The sequence below is a fragment of the Canis lupus genome, chromosome 24 (genome assembly GCF_011100685.1).
Source record: "Canis lupus familiaris isolate Mischka breed German Shepherd chromosome 24, alternate assembly UU_Cfam_GSD_1.0, whole genome shotgun sequence".
Lineage (NCBI taxonomy): Eukaryota > Metazoa > Chordata > Mammalia > Carnivora > Canidae > Canis > Canis lupus.
The window spans coordinates 28,952,120-28,968,189 of record NC_049245.1 but is presented as its reverse complement, the minus strand read 5'-3'; the positions used below and the strand labels follow the sequence as shown (position 1 = coordinate 28,968,189).

Genomic DNA, 16,070 nt, shown 5'->3' with positions numbered 1-16,070 from the left:
TATACAGCTGTAATAATTGCATTATGCTGAAATATTTCTTAATGGCTAATTTCTTTCCTTTTGTGTGTGTGTGTATGAGATCTTTTGTCAGTGACGGCTTCTGCAGCCCAAGGACAGCATAAGATGTTTTAATCACTGGTGTCGTTTTGCAAGCTTTGACCGAGCCAGTAATTTCCCCCGTCCCCCTTCTTAGCTATCCTTTCTTATTATCACCCAGAATCACTTCCTGGATGATTGAAACATAGGGAGTTGCCTCAAGTCTTGTTTTTTTGTTTTGTTTTTTTTTTTTGTTTTTTTTTTTCTTTTCTTGTTTAGGGAGTGAAGACAAAACCCAGAAACCTACAGGGTCATAGATTGCTTGATTCTTTCTGCACATTTGTTGGGGGAGAAATTGATGCTGAAGATGCACAAACATTATGCATAGGATGCCCCTCACCCAAAGACTCTTGTTGTCTCTATATAGAAATATAATTTTGGAGCCATTCAGTGATTAAAAAGCAAATGAAAAAACTGGTGTCTTCTTCAATACTCACAGCAAATCTTTGAGGACTGATGAAGCATCGATGTTTATATTCTAAAAATAAAGTATCCATAAGACTGTGATCTTGCCTTTTCTAAGGAAAATGATGTCTTCCTGCTTACCCAGGCGGATTACAGCTCAGAGGAAGGCTGGCTAGCACTTTCTTTCTTAAATGAGCACTGTCTTATGGTAGAGTCTCAATGTCCCTGTCTCATGCCCTTCTCTACCGTCCTGATGGTGATGGCAGGGCTTTCTCTGATCTGGTGTCTTACATCCTTGTGCATGAAGCCTTGTTCAAACTTGGCCGAACCGAGTATGGAACAGTAGAAAGAAAGCCAAATGTAAAGATCTGCCTATAAACAGAGGCTCGAAGGGCACTGTCCATTTGTGTGCCCTTTGGCAAGTCATTGACAATTCATGGCCTTGATCTTTTCCCACTGGAAAGTAGAAACTTTAACACCTAACTCACAAGGTCATGGTGAAGAAAAAAGGAAAATGAAATTGAACTTGAGCTGTAGTGAGCGTAGCAGAGTTTCAGGTGGCCAAACACCACATCGCTAAGCCCACCTATGATTTCGGCTACGGTTGTGGAGCTCAGTTCATGAGACCCATGCTGCCAGCACCTCTCCTGAATGCTTGCTGACTTCTTCCTGCTTTTCTGACTCAAAATTATGTCAAAGCCTCTGGAGCCTGTTCAGTCCTCTTTAGACACAACCTGAAAGAATAATAGAGTTAATGCTCTCAGGAGTCATCATTTACTACTGGGAACTGAAGCAAATGGATAAATGCTCCTTCTCCCCAGACGTCCAGGGAATTAGGACCTGATACCCCAGAAAGTACCCTTGTAGCTGGCATCTCCTTCTTCCTGACTTGTTCTCTCAGCAACTCCATACCTGCTTCCAGAAATAGTTCCCCAAATAAACCACCTGCACCCAACCTCTTTCTCTTTCTTTGCCTTCTGCTGGGGAACCCAAACTAAGGCAGTAAGTTTAAGGATTTAAGTAAGACTTTGAAGACAGACCCTCCAGGCTTATTCCTCTTCCTATTCCTCACTGACCATATGATCTGAGGCAAATTGTTTCCCAGCCCCAGGCTTCTGTTTTCTCATCTGTAAAACGGGTATAATAATAAGATCTGTGTCAAAGCATTATAAAGATTAAGTGACATCCCGCAAGTACTTGAATAATTTTATTTTCTATCATTAGTATTTTTATTAAAAGTGTCGAGACACGTGGAATACAACTTCTTTTCTGCCTTTTATGCTTGAGAAAAAAGAGATCCAAGAGTAATAAATATAATCAATGTTTTTTTTCCCTGTATGCCATACTATTTTTGCTGGCCTGCTATATATGAATAAACAATATGTGGATACAGTTTTCATCATCAGGGATGTTTCAAAGTCTTGCCCATCAATTCTATTTTCTAAAGCCTTTTTAAAATGCATCCCCAGGGAAAGAGAAGATTTTTTTTTTCTTTTGCTCCCTGTGCCCTCCCCTTGTACAGCTGCATGGGAAAAAAAATACTCTGCTATCCGGTGATGAATAGGATATAAGAATAATAACTACTCTGTACACCTTAAAATCATTTATTGGCAGAGAAAGCACACAAATGTAGGAAAGTAGTCCAGAGCAGGCAAACCAGGCTGGAGACAGCCTGGGGTTTGATGAGCTGTACTAGGGAGTGGCAGGTGGTCCCCAGGAAAGATGTCTCTTTTCTGTGACCCCACGAAAAGCCAATATCACATGTTCAGTTTCTCATTCTACCACTCAAAAAGGATGCATTGAGTACCGACTCTGTGCTAAGCAATGTGTTCAGTGTTGCAGATAGAATCTTGAACAAATAGCTATACTTTCTACTCTATGGTTCTTGTGATCTAGAGAAGGGCTACTAAAACAATCACACAAGTCAATATGAAATTACAACTCTGATGATCAGAAGTTTGTAAAAAGGAAAGGAGAGGGGCACCTGGGTCGTTCAGTGGTTCAGTGTCTGCCTTCAGCTCAGGTCATGATCCTGGCATCCTGGGATGGAGCCCCACATCAGGTTCCCCGCAGGGAGCCTGCTTCTCCCTCTGCCTATGTCTCTGTCTTTCTCTGTGTCTCTCATTTATGAATAAATAAAATCTTAAAAAAGAGAGAGAGAGAAAGGAGAGATTCAGAAGTCCAGCAGACACTAAAGGAGCATGATACATGAGCTAAGACTTGGAAGAAGAACAGGAGTTAAGTTAGCTGGGCGGGTGACAGTATGGAGGGATGAAGAGGTCTTCCCCATTAGAAGGAAGGATGCACAACTTCTGTTCTATTCTATCTCCTTTTCTCCTTCCACTTTTCTTTATAGCACTGTGCTGCCTTATAAATTATGTCTATTCATTATTTTTTGTATTTCTTGCTCCACCTCCACAAGAATATAAAATCTTTGAAGTCGGGGACTTGGTCCATATTGATCATCCTGCTAATTCCAATGTATGAATAAGTGTGCAAAAGCCCGAGTATTGAGGGAACATGGCACAGGCACACAGAGCTGTGCTCTCCCAAGCCCTACATCCTTTCTCAAGGAGATTCTGCTTTTAGGTGGCTGAGCATTGGGTCCTTGTTCTCAACACTGAGCTGAAAGTGCCTTTGTTGGCATGGGACACAAATATGTTACAGTGTGACACAAATGTGTCACTTGTCTTGGAGGGTCACGTGCTTTACTCTCCAGGATGGATTCGACGTCAAAGAGTCGGTTTAAACCATGGAGGTTTAAACGTCAAAGAGTCAGTTTAAACCATGGAGGTTTAAACTCCTCCACAGGGGCTGGTGCACAAGTAGGTCTGTGATGGGTTTTTGTTGACACAATGAGAGAAATGATGGAAGATTCTAGAAAGGCTTCCTAACCCTTAAGAAGCACACATTGGAATAGACGAGGTACTTCCTCATCCTCAGAATGTTTTTCATGGCTGGGTTATATTGTCAAACCACCTGGCCTTGAGAGGAACCATCCTGAGGACAAAGGCTGTAAGTTGAAGGTAGCAGAGCAGAAAAATGGAGAGCACTTGGGTCTTTGGTGAAGTGACTTAACCTTTTGAACTAACCAAATGTAGGGTCTTATACTTCTGGCTTATTTATTTATTTAGCTCCATTGGGTTTTCTCCTGCAACTGAAGATGTCCTTAAAACTCACTGTATCTGCTGCTGATATTGAATACCATGTGACATCCCACTCCCTTGCTCCTTGCTTCCTTTTCTTCCTTCTTTCTAGTTCGGATCCAGATGAATGGAGCACACATTTACACTATTGCTGTTGCTTGATCCCTAAAGTGCTCCTACATAGCAGACACACACACACACACACACGTGTATGTGGACACACAGAGATGCTAATCCTGGTTAGGATGAGACTCCAATTAGTGTACATTTACACTTCAGAGAATCCCTGTTCTAGGAGCTTAAGACCTTAAGACCACCTCCCAGGTTAATCAAGCAAGCCAGGGGTCACTGTTTCAGTCTGCCAGAGGTGAACGGCATGGCTTTGGGGAAGTTACAGAGCCTTTCTTAGCTTCTCATTTTCTCCTCTGGAAAATGGGAGTGACAATAATACCTGGCTCAAAGGGTTGATGTGACCTGCTAATCTATGTAAAGAATTTAGCACAGAGCCAAACACAGAGCCAAGCAATAAACGAAGCTCTCTCAGGGAAACTCAAGCAGAAGTGTTGAATGGGTTCAAGTGAATCCATAGAGGTTGTGACTCATGCTTTCATCCTTCCCTATCAGAAGCAAAATGAGATTTATATATGGATAAATTAATGATTCAATTGTTCCTCTTCAATATCATCTAATAGCAAAATTTTTGTGATAGGGATCCACTTTTCAGTAAGTAGGAATAAGAAAATAATATGTATCCATACCTACTTGTGGGCTGAACCACAAGATTCCTCCAAAGTGTATGTGTGTGTGTGATGTATAATATAGTGTGTATATACAGAATGTGTGCATATATATCATATATTATATTATATATATTATCTAGTATGTCTTTTCTTAGGTTTCTCTTAGAGATTCTGTTAATAATTTTGCAGATTTTCTTCTTTATGTAACAACCATCAAACAATAGCTGGTATTCTGCAAAGGGGCATTATGGAAAATGGCTAAGGGGAAAGAGTGAGAAGATAAAGGAGGAGAAATAGCAAATGAACAAGGTAAATACACTAGATTAGCAAAACATACATAATGACAAGTACCTCGTTAAAAATATAAAAATCAAAAAGAAATCTCAGTTTCCCAGATTTGTGTGCCTGCTATTGGTGGTTGACTTCTTTCAAGAGAAGGTTGCAAACTCAATAAAAACCAACCTTGGCCCTTGACTCTACCAGCTTTTAGCTCTCAGGCCATGGCTGGCAATTTCCAGGAAAAAGGCTCCATAGGATGCAAAGAGTGGTACTGGAGAATGGAAATATTTAAATTTAAAACCTGACTTGGGGACTGGGCAGACTGGAGTTTGCTTTCGGATCTTGCCATTTCCTCAGTCTTGTACTTGACAAATTATTCAAACTCTCTGAGCCTCAGCTTCCACATTTGTACAACAGGAATGCTCATAGTTCCTACCTTGGTCCTTCCCTTTGTGAAAAGTTAGGTGAGTGGGACTACCCAGCTCCGTGTCTAGCATATGGTAAACACCAGATAATAACAGCTAGCGCTCTGCACGATCATCTGATGGGGGCACTTCTATTACTTCTGCTTTACAAAAGAGGAAACTGAGCCACAGAGAAGTCAAGCCAAATTATCCAAGATTGTATGTGATGAGAAATGGATCCTGGATTTGGAACCAGGTAGTCTGGCTCAAAGTTCATTATCCTAACTACCAGGCTTATACTTCTGCATTAAATATTAAAGTGAAGGGGTGGGATTTTTTGTGTTTTTTTTTTTTTTCTTTTTACCTAAAAGTTTCAAGATGAAATACATATCATGTTAGCTGACCAGAAATTTCAGGAATGCTTTGGTTTAGCATTTTAGGCTTGTAGCAATTCCATCTCGGTCTGTTTTGTCAATCTTCTTCCCACTGAGACTCCACATAATAAGCTTTCCTGATTGTGTCTTTCAAACACATATGCTCTAGCCTTTCTGAAGTCAGGAGTGAGGCGGTGACTTCAACAGATTATATTTTGTTTGCCAAAAGGTTGTAACTTCCATATTTCCAAGTTGAGGCTCTGTCCTGTTGGCAAAGCTATTTTCCTATGTATATGGAGGCCTGCCTCTACTTAGCTGCCCTGGACACCCTCTGGCCTCTCAGCACCTCTGCATTGCTCACCCCATGCCCACTGGAGCCAGAACCATAAGGGAGACGGGCTGGGTCAGATGAGGCCATGCTGGAAGTCTTCCGTAGGGATAATCCCAGAGGTAAGATCATCAAGGTCAATCAGGGGGCATGCAGTCAGTCCAGATACCAAATGGCCAGGATCTAGTTATGCATTAGTGTCAGCTCTAAGAAAGACCAGAGGCACAGGCCATCAAGACAGAGAAGAAATGGAAGGATGGCAGCATAGCCCATAGAGAAGCCTTGGGGGTGGCAAGGTGTAGGCATGGAGTGGACCTACCCGTTCATGCTGCACACACTGGGTTTGTTTCTATCCTGTGCAACAGCACACCAAACCTGGCTTGTGGATGACACAAGCGTGTTGGCAAATAGAAACATCTGCTCCGTCTCAGGGTATTAGGATTTATGGCTCACATAGGGAGTGAGGAGAGGTCGCCATGACATGGGTGAGGGTGTTTGGAGGGGGAACAGAGGTTTAATGCCTAGAGTTTAGTGGTGTGAGGGATGTATACACCAAGCAGTGTATAATGGTCATAATCTAAAAGGTATAATTTCACCTACAAAAGCCTTCGAGAAGGTAAGGTTCCATAAAGCATCACTAGAGATATTAGGATATTTGAGGACATAGCCCTAACATTTTACTGGACAACTCACCACAAGATAGCTTCTAAATTTGTACTTGATCAGACAATCAGAGTGCAGGAAAGTGATCTTAATTTTAGCTGTCACCCTGTCAAGTCTTCTTGCTTAATAAGGAGGAAACCGAGTTTCAATATTGTAGTTCTCCTGTTATTTTAAGGCAAGCAGTAGCAAATGTTTCTAAAAAAGTTAGATCATAAATATTTCAGGCTCAGTGGACCCCACTGCCTCCTTTGCAACTGCTCAGCTCTGTTGTTGTAATGCAAAAGCAGCCACTGACGATATGTAAATGATGAGTGTGGCTGTGTCCCATTAAAACTTATTTACAAAAACAAGTTGGCGGATTGGCTTTGGCTTGTAGAACATACTTTGTCAACCCCTTTCCTAAAACCTAGCAATCTTTTAAAAAATCACTTTATAACTAATATAATTTTAATAATACAAGATATTATAACATATGCTTTAATATATCACAGATTACATATTATATCATCTATTTTAATACCCTGCTACAGTAAGAAAGAATACACTTCATTATATAAGATCCAGGCAAGTGTTGAAAACACTCATTCCTGTTCCACATCTGATAGGAAGTAGCAGTCATTTAAGAGTTAAAACATTAATTCCCTGGTTATTGAGAAAGGTAATTTTCTATAGAGTTGCACAGAGGTATGGAATTTGACCTAAGGCTTGATTTTCTGAACGCGGAAGCACATGGCATGACCATCAACTTGAAGGGAGCGAGGAGCAGTCAGCTTGACAACTCGAGGTCAGAGGTCATATCTGGAAAGGTACAGGTACAATTTAAAACTTTATTACAATTGAAGGGCAAATTACCGTGCTAATGATGTGCCTTCCTCCTACAGGCAGAGGGGAATTCATGAAGATTTCTCCCAAGGTATAGGAAATTTTTATAAAAAGAAAGTCTTTGAGGGCTAGTTTTGGTTAAATATTACGTTAGAAAATAGGTGTAGTTTTTGGTCCCTGTATTTCCTTTTGTTTTCTCCATATCCAGCTATCTCTAAGTTGAGGGAAGTCCACATGTCATTGGCAAGGCTGACATCACAATGACGAAAGCTTGGCTCTGAATGTTTCCCAGCTGATCGGCTGCTGCAGAAGAACACAGCCCCGTACGTATATGACAGCCAGAGATCTGCATCTAGGAGTGCTTGGAATATTCAAGAATACTCGTCACTTCTTCCTGATGTTTAGTTATCAATATGATACAGGGAGGTATCTGTTTCTCCTCCTCCTGCGCAGACAGCCTAGCAACCACGCTGAGATAATGGATTTTACATGGAGTTTTCTGGGCTGTGGGCAGGGGAAGGCTTAGGTTTAGGGTAAAGATCCTATCTTGGGTTTTGGAGTGAAGATGCTTGGCTCTGTGCTCCAATGTTATGACTAGCTGATGAGGGGAGCCCCTTGGATCTCCAAATAGAGCCCCAGCATTATTAGCATTAAATGAGATAATAAATGTGAAGCACTTAATCTGGTTCCCCAAACCTAAGGGTATGGAGTAAACTATAGTTAAATATAATTTTAATCATAGTTTTCACTGCTGTTTTGTTTAAAAATTTTGCTCCTGCCTGTTTCCTGATCCTCATACATCGGTTTAAAAAAATTCCTTCAGGTTCCATTACCTACAGTCCCACCCTGAGATTAATTCTTCTTGGAGGGCTTCCCCTATATCTTTTCTTTCTTTCTTTCTTTCTTTCTTTCTTTCTTTCTTTCTTTCTTTCTTTCTTTCTTTCTTTCTTTCTTTCTTCTTTCTTTCTTTCTTTCTTTCTTTTTTTCTTTCTTTTCTTTTCTTTTCTTTTCTTTTCTTTTCTTTTCTTTTCTTTTCTTTTCTTTCTTTCTTTCTTTCTTCTTTCTCTCTCTCTTTCTTTCTTTCTTTTAATTTTATTTATTTATTTGAGAGAGAGAGAGAGAGAGAGAGAGAGAGGGAACAGGGGAGAGGCAAAGAAAGAGGAAGAAGCAAACTCTCCAATGAGCAGGGCTCGATCCCGGGACCCTGGGATCATGACCTAAGCTGAAGGCAGATGCTTCACTGACTGAGCCACCCCAGGTGCCCCTTGTCTTCCTTCTTTGAATCTATGAATCTCATCTGCCTCGTTTCTTTTTAGAGTATGTTGCAGACCCCCAAATCTCACAGAAGGTCTTTCTTTTTCTCTTAATGCAAGAGTCTTTTCCTTCTGGATGTGAGAAATTTAGTCTTGGCTCATTTTCCCAGCATCTTTCTGAAGAGCTGTGGGGATGCCCCAGAATATGGGTGCTGGAGTTCTAACTCTGTGCTATAGGGAAAACATTTCTGCTTCAGATCACACTGGATCTGAGGGACCCCTGTCTGGCTTTAAGAGGTATTACTATTACTATCAGCATACAGAACTAGAAATAGCAGCTTGAAGAATACAAAGCATCCACTTGTAGCTTGCGCCAACTCAACCAGACAGCTCCTTGTGTAGTGGCTACTGTTACCGCTCCACCTAACAAATGGGAAATGGACAAATGGTAGTTCATACAGAAATCTCCCTAGCCCTTCCATTTAGTGCCTAGTACGTCAGAAAGTCCCACATTTCCTAGTGTAGCTCATCCTGTGAAATATTCTCAATATTCTGAGCTATGCATCCATCCATGCTATAAGCTAAACCTTATAGCTTTAGACATGAAAGCCAACACAAGCCTAGCCTTTTGTCCATACCCCAAACCATGTGTATCACGTGTAAAAAGTAGTGTTCCTTTTTTTAAATATTTTATTTTTTTTTAAATTTTTATTTATTTATGATAGTCACAGAGAGAGAGAGAGAGAGAGAGGCAGAGACATAGGCAGAGGGAGAAGCAGGCTCCATGCACCGGGAGCCCGACGTGGGATTCGATCCCGGGTCTCCAGGATCGCGCCCTGGGCCAAAGGCAGGCGCCAAACCGCTGCGCCACCCAGGGATCCCAAAAGTAGTGTTCCTAATTTGAGTGATTTCTGAAGGTGCCTTTGTCTACAAGATTGATTGATTGATTGATTGATTGATTCATGAGAGAGACACAGAGAGAGGAAGAGACACAGGCAGAGGGAGAAGCAGGCTCCTTTGCAGGGAGTCTGATGTGGGACTCAATCCCAGGACCCTGGGATCACACCCTGAGCTAAAGGCAGACGCTCAACGACTGAGCCACCCAAGTGCCCCTGTCTATAATATTTAAACTATAGGCTAAAATCCAACTTCAATTACAAGGCAAATCCACTGTTTTAAGTGACTGTTCTGCACCAGGCCCCAGCAATGAACTGTGGAGGATACAGACCTCTCATTCCCCAAAGTGCCCTCACATGTTCAGAATACAGCAGGAGTGAAAACGCATTGCATTTCATGGATTCTTTAGATTTCAAGGGACAGAATTGTCGCAGTTCCTTCACGTAAAAAATTGAATCTAAGGCACCAGCACATTTGACGTTTGGGGCTGCATAGTTCTTTGTTACGGAGGCACGTCCTGTGTATTGCGGGATGTTGGCAGCATCCAGGGCCTGTCTCCATTAGATGCTGGGAGCACTCTCTCCACCCCAGTTATGCTAACCCAAACTGGCTCTGGATACCGCCTCATGGCTCCTGGGAGCAAAAATGTCCCTGGTTGAGGACACTGCTCTCTGGCTACCCATGGGGGTGACTCACCAGGCATCTGAGCCTGTGGCTGGGCCTCACGGGCTCCAGGGTGGTGAACGACCAGGCCTTGTGTTGGACCTGGGGCTCTGGCACTTTTTCTGAAATCCACTTGCTGCAGAGTCTGCCTTATGCTCTCCCACCTACCTGTTAGCCACCTTGCTCCTTGTCTTCATTTCCCTAACTTGTGGCTTTGAACTGCACGTTCTTTCACCTTTGTGTTGTGTATCCATTTTCTGATTCAGTTTCATAATAGGGAGAATCCTATGGGCCTGTATCTTCCCTTGTGGAATTTCTTGCACTCCACCTCTCAGAGGCCCGGGGTCAGAGACATGGCCAGCTGCCCTCGGGGTAGGACAGAACAGAGCCACATGACCTAGCTCTGGAGAGTCTGTGTCCACGGGGTGGTCTGTGCGCATAGCACATGCTGAATGTCTAGCACAATTGTGAGCATGAACAAAGTACACGCCAACGAAGAAGGCAGGCTGCGGTATGCTGTAGGCCCTCCCCATGTCATGTCCTTTAACTGTCCGAGGGCCACACAAGGTAGGTGTGGCCATGCTGTGCTGCGCGGGCGAGGAAAGAAGTGGAGGGGCCGAGCGAGGTGCCTAAAACCCCACGCCTGAGCTGTCTCTGCTTCAGGGCTCGGTCCAGTGGGCTTTCCACTGGCTTCACTACTATAACCCCCCAGATGAAATCTAAATGTAGAAAAAGCCTGAAACATTATCAGGAATTGGGAGGAGGGGCAAGCTAAGGGCAATTATGAAAGCTTAATTCTAATACTAAATACATAATTAAATACTAAAGGACAGCAGTAAGGAATTATAAGCACATTTCTTTTCCCTGTGATCTCAGTGCCCTTCCACACCTCACTCCCTCTCCCCAGTCACCTCTATCCAGATATCATTATTTCTCCCTCTCTAGGATAGAATTTGTCTCACTCTATGATGTTTAATAGAAATGTTCCCCACTCTGGTATCAGAGAAAAATAAACAGTGTGTTTTCTAAGGCCTTATAGCTAACACAGGCAAAAAGACACCTGATGCATAGTAGGTGATGAATAAACGCTATCTCTTTCTCTCTCTAGGCTATGTGGTTCTTAAAGACTAGGTTTATCCATTTCTTACTCCCCAGAGCTTAGCAGAATAGGGAATGATGATAGCTAACATCCAGTGACCCACACACTGGTCTCAGAACCTATGTTCTCTGACTTCCCGAGTCCTTATAACAACCTCATACTGGATACTGTTTTGGCTTCAAACCTATCGATGAGGGAACTGAAATGCAGAGAGGTTAAGCAACTTGTTCAATATCATAATTAGGAAGTGGCAGAGCCAGGATTGGAATTCGGGCTGCAAGGCTCCGTGGCCGGTCTTACTTGTCTGCCTACTGTGCTGTATCACCAGGAGCAGAAAGCCTCATGGGTTTTGCAAAGAGCATACGCTCTTGCCATCTTGTGAAATATACAGTCCCAAGGACCCTAACCCTGTCTCCTCTGCCTCCTCTAATGGATAGAGGCTGCTGCTGCTGTTGGTTCTTCTGTCCGACTGAGTCAGAGCTCCGATCCTGCCTTTCTGGCAGTGTTGGCTGCTGCTTCCTGGCTCCGAGGGGCTGCTGGGGCATGGCCCATTGAGTTGTGCAAACAGCTCTCCTGCAGCTTTGGGAGCAGCAGCATCAATCACAACTCCTGCATCTCCAGGGGGCGCTTGACACAGAGCCGCCAGAGTTCAGCCTGATGGAGGTGACGCCACAGGTTCCTGGGAGTGTGAGTGGCTTCTCCACACTAGCAGGGTGGCAGGGAGTGCTCTTCCCACTGACCAGGAAGCCAGAGAGCCTGGAGGGAAGGGCTGCAGGATAGGCAGAGACTGTGCTTGGAAGAAGAGCACCCTTGAATGCTAAAGTAATATGCAGCCAGAGGGACCCTTTGCTGTGCTCTCGTGCACTTGAACTCTCTTCTGGAAGCTGCCTTCTGGCCCTGTTCAATCAGGATCTGCTGGGACCCTGCTTTACAGAGTGCTGCATTCAGCATAAACCCACCTCCTGGCTCACCATGCTCTCAAGCTGTGGGCCAGCTTCTTTCTCTAGCCTCTCTCCTGCCACTCCTGAGCTCCACTCTCGCCCTCCCGGACTGCTGGCCCTTGCCCCAGTGAGATACCTCCCCTCTCCTCTCTGGATTTGGGAAAGAACATTTCTTTGACACAAACACTTTTTGCCCTGAATCCTGCTGCTCAGTCAGGAAGTCAGTTCTTCTAGAAAGCCTTGTTCCGGCTCTGTCTTCAATAGCCCTTGAATCCCCACAAGGGAGGCAACCAATGTACTTTAATGAAATACCCATTGATGGGGCCGTAAACCCTGCAAGATGTTTAGCTACACAAGGGCAAGGACTTTGTTTATGTTATTCACCCTCACAGGTTCAGTCTGGCTGGGTGCCTGGGCCACAGAAAATGCACAGTTTCTGCTTCTGAAGTCACTGAATGAAGGATGGGCTTAGGATAACAGATGGTAACTTTGACTTGACCGCTTGGGATAGCAGCTACAAGGCATCCTGGGTGATCTCTTTGAAATGTCAACAGAGTCATGGTCACACTCTTATTTAGACCTTGCCATGATTTTTATAAGCTTCTTAGCATGGTCCTCAAGTCCCTGTGTGATTGGGTCCTGCTGACCACTCTATCCTCAATCTCTACCACTGTCCCCTTACTCATGGTGCTTTAGCCACACTGGTCTTCTTTCTGTTTCTCAATCACCAACTTCATTCCTGCCTCTAGGCTTCTCCATTTACTCATTCTTCCATCCAATGTTGGCATGTCTGGCCCCTCCAACTGGAATGTTCCTTTCTCAGTTGGCTCTGCCCTACCCTCTGCTACCCTAAGCAATTTTTATCACATGGCCCTATCTCACAGCCTTTCCAGAATTTATTGTTATCAGAAAAAAATCTTGCTCATGTATCCTCTCTCTTTCCAACTTTCATATCTCTTGCCACTGGGCCATCAGCTCCCTGAAGGAAGAATTCTTCTTAAGTCTTATTTTCTGTAGGAATCTGAGGCCTAGAACAGTGTCTGGCACATAGTACATGCTCAATAAATATTTACTGAGTGAGTGGACCACCATAATCAATGTAGTTATTTAGTATTCTAATTATGAGGCTTGGATGGACTTCTTCTTGCTGTCTTACCCAATCTGTATGATTCAAAGAGCTTATTTGAAGCCCGTAGCATAGGGAAAGGCTCCTAGCAAACTACTTGCCACAGCACTGGTGCTTGGTCTGTCTTCCACAACCATTATGGTCATAAGGAGAAGTAACTTCTGACTTCAGAAAGAACACCAATCAAGTCAGGATTGAACCTTCATCACAGGATCTCGACTGCAAAGGGTTGTTCCAAACAACCCCATCACAGTGGCTGGCACATGGTAGGGACTCACTAAATGCTGGCTATATTGCAATTGCTATTATCATTGTCATTGTCACATTGCACTGGTAAGTACTGTTTCCTCCAGCCTCTTCCTCCAGGTAGGAGGGGGTGGCTTGCCTCAGCCAGTAATGCAGTAACTTGAGAGATGCTCAGTAAAGATGAAGAGAGGTTGAGAAGGTTGAATTTGAAGACCAAAGTGTGCAATGTGGGGACTCAACCGAAGCAACATCCAGATGTCAAAGGGATGGAAAGTCATACACAAGCTTTCCCCCTGATTTTTAAACAAGTTATTATTTTTTTAAAAGTGTGTTTAATATTGCTCTCTACTTCCTGGGAATCAGGTATTACTGGTCGCTTTGCACGCACTACTTCAGAAGGCTCAATTGCCCACATCTGGCAGGTCTCATCACAGCGGAGGCACCTGTCATGCGTCAAAGCCATACAGAGTTCAGGTGAAGTGCTGGGTTCCCTGGTGGACATCCGACCGCATCCCAGAGAGCTTTTCAGAGCAGACACAGTGCCAGCAACTCTTGGCTGGCACCCTGTGCAAATACATAGCTTTTGCATCGTAAAGGAAAATCCTTTGCTAGGAGGCCCTCCCTGTGCTAATGCCACCCTTGCAAACATTAAATGAATCCCCTCTATCCACCATTACCATGCTGGGCACTGTCTCTGCTGTTAGTCCATTTACATTTTGGCATCCTTCCTATGGTATGGCTGTTGTTAATCTTATTACATTGTGGATAAATTCAATTTAAATATTTTATGTATTGGAGTTCATGCTATGCACCTGGCATCATGTGAAACCTGTACCCATGTTGGGACTAAAATACAATCATTCAGCACGAATCTGTGGGGACCTGGCATAAGTCAGACATTCTTCTCTGTGTGGAGATAAATAGGTGCAGACAAATTCCCTGCCTTTAAGAAGTCTTGGTTCAAAGGGAATCACAGACTCATGAAGGAGGGAACAGGCCACGGATAATATGTACCTAAGACAGTGATTTCCTGACCGCACTGACGTTTTTTCTTAAAGTATGTTCATCAATCCAAATTTGGATTTGTGTTAGTTTAAACAAGAATCTTTTTCAATGCTAACCTAACCATGGCTTCTGAAATTCCTCCAGAGGATCTCACATCTTTAAGACACCTTGCACAGTTCCTGGCTTGCCATCCACACTTAATAAATACCAGGTTTTCCCTTCGTGTTCTGGTCTGACCTGCCTGTGCCCTGTGGAACTCAGGCTGTCTCTGCGCCTCTCAGGACCATGTTGTGGCTTTGGTTGACCCATGGCGAGTTGAGGGGAGCCTTGGGGTAGGGGCAGAGCCAAATTCTAACCAAGAGCCTCTGAAATCAGAGAATCGTGTAATTTTACCTTAGTAGCTTTTCCCTCTTATTGAATTTGATTTCTTCCAGCCTGATAGTTTCCAAAAACAGCAAACCTGCCCCAATTTCAAGGAAGTGCTTATATAGTCTCTTCCCCCACTAATGACTTTCTCAGATGGGCAAAGCCATATTCTGTGGGCATGGAAGGTAAAGAAAATGAAACAGTGAATGGGACCTTTACCTTCTTCCTCGTACTTTTGGATGTTTTGATTTCTACCTTGGCAGCCATTGGGGAAATCCTATCCTTGGAGGAGGGACCATGAGCGGTGAACTTGAAGGAGAAAAATCTTTCAAGTACAGTTAAGATAAGTAAATCTTCGCAGTTTGTTTCTTTGCTTTTCTCACAGGGGAAGGAGTTTGTGGGGACAAGCTCCATCGTGATGATGGACACAACATTAGCTCAGCCTCTGACTTCCATTCCTTCCTTGGAAGAGGGGATCATAAAAACCAACTCAAGCAACCTTGGAAACAATGACAATCCAAAAGACCTCTGCATGTTGTATTTGGGAGAAACATATTTTTAATGTGAAAAATGAAATTAATCAAGAACTACATATAATGTTTACAAATAATTCTTCAATTTTCTATTAGGTGAAATTTGTTTCCATTCAATGCCCCTGATTTGAATTTTAGCTGAATTTCCTTCATGGTAAAAAGTTATTTATGATACCCCACCCCAGGACCCCACAAGTTTGCTCAGACCAGGCTTTGTCAACCTCAGCACCAGTGACATTTGGGGTTGGATAATGCTTTGTTGTGAGAGGAGACATCCTGGGCATTGTAGGATGTTTAGCAGCATCTGAGGCTTTTACCTTGTATATGCCAGAGGAAACGCCCCTCACCCTAGTGGTGACAACCAAAAATGTCTCCAGACATCATCTAATGTCCTGTGGGGCATTAAAATCACCCCAGATCGAGAACCACTAAGCATTTGATTTAGCATCATTCAAAATGTTCAAATCATAAAAACAAAGTTCAAGTCACAGCATTTTTTCTCACTCCCTTTTGAGACATAGAATAAAACCATTATTTCATTTACTATAAAATCTGTAACATGCTAACACACTGCCCACAATTAAGATCTAATTTACTGTAGTCTTTACAAGTGTATCCTAAAAAAAAAAAAATCATTATTTACTGTTGGGGGAGCACATTTTAAATAAGCAGTTACTCTTTGAA

General features: G+C 43.2%; 1 long non-coding RNA gene across 1 annotated transcript; it reads right to left on the bottom strand.

Annotated features, from left to right (window-relative positions):
- Positions 1–358: 358 nt before the first annotated feature.
- Positions 359–7,567, bottom strand: LOC111092197. Its single transcript, XR_005377384.1, has 2 exons — positions 7,288–7,567; positions 359–1,235 (listed from the first exon to the last, which is right to left on the bottom strand). It is a non-coding gene; the product is annotated as an uncharacterized LOC111092197 (long non-coding RNA).
- Between the last annotated feature and the right edge of the window lie 8,503 nt (positions 7,568–16,070).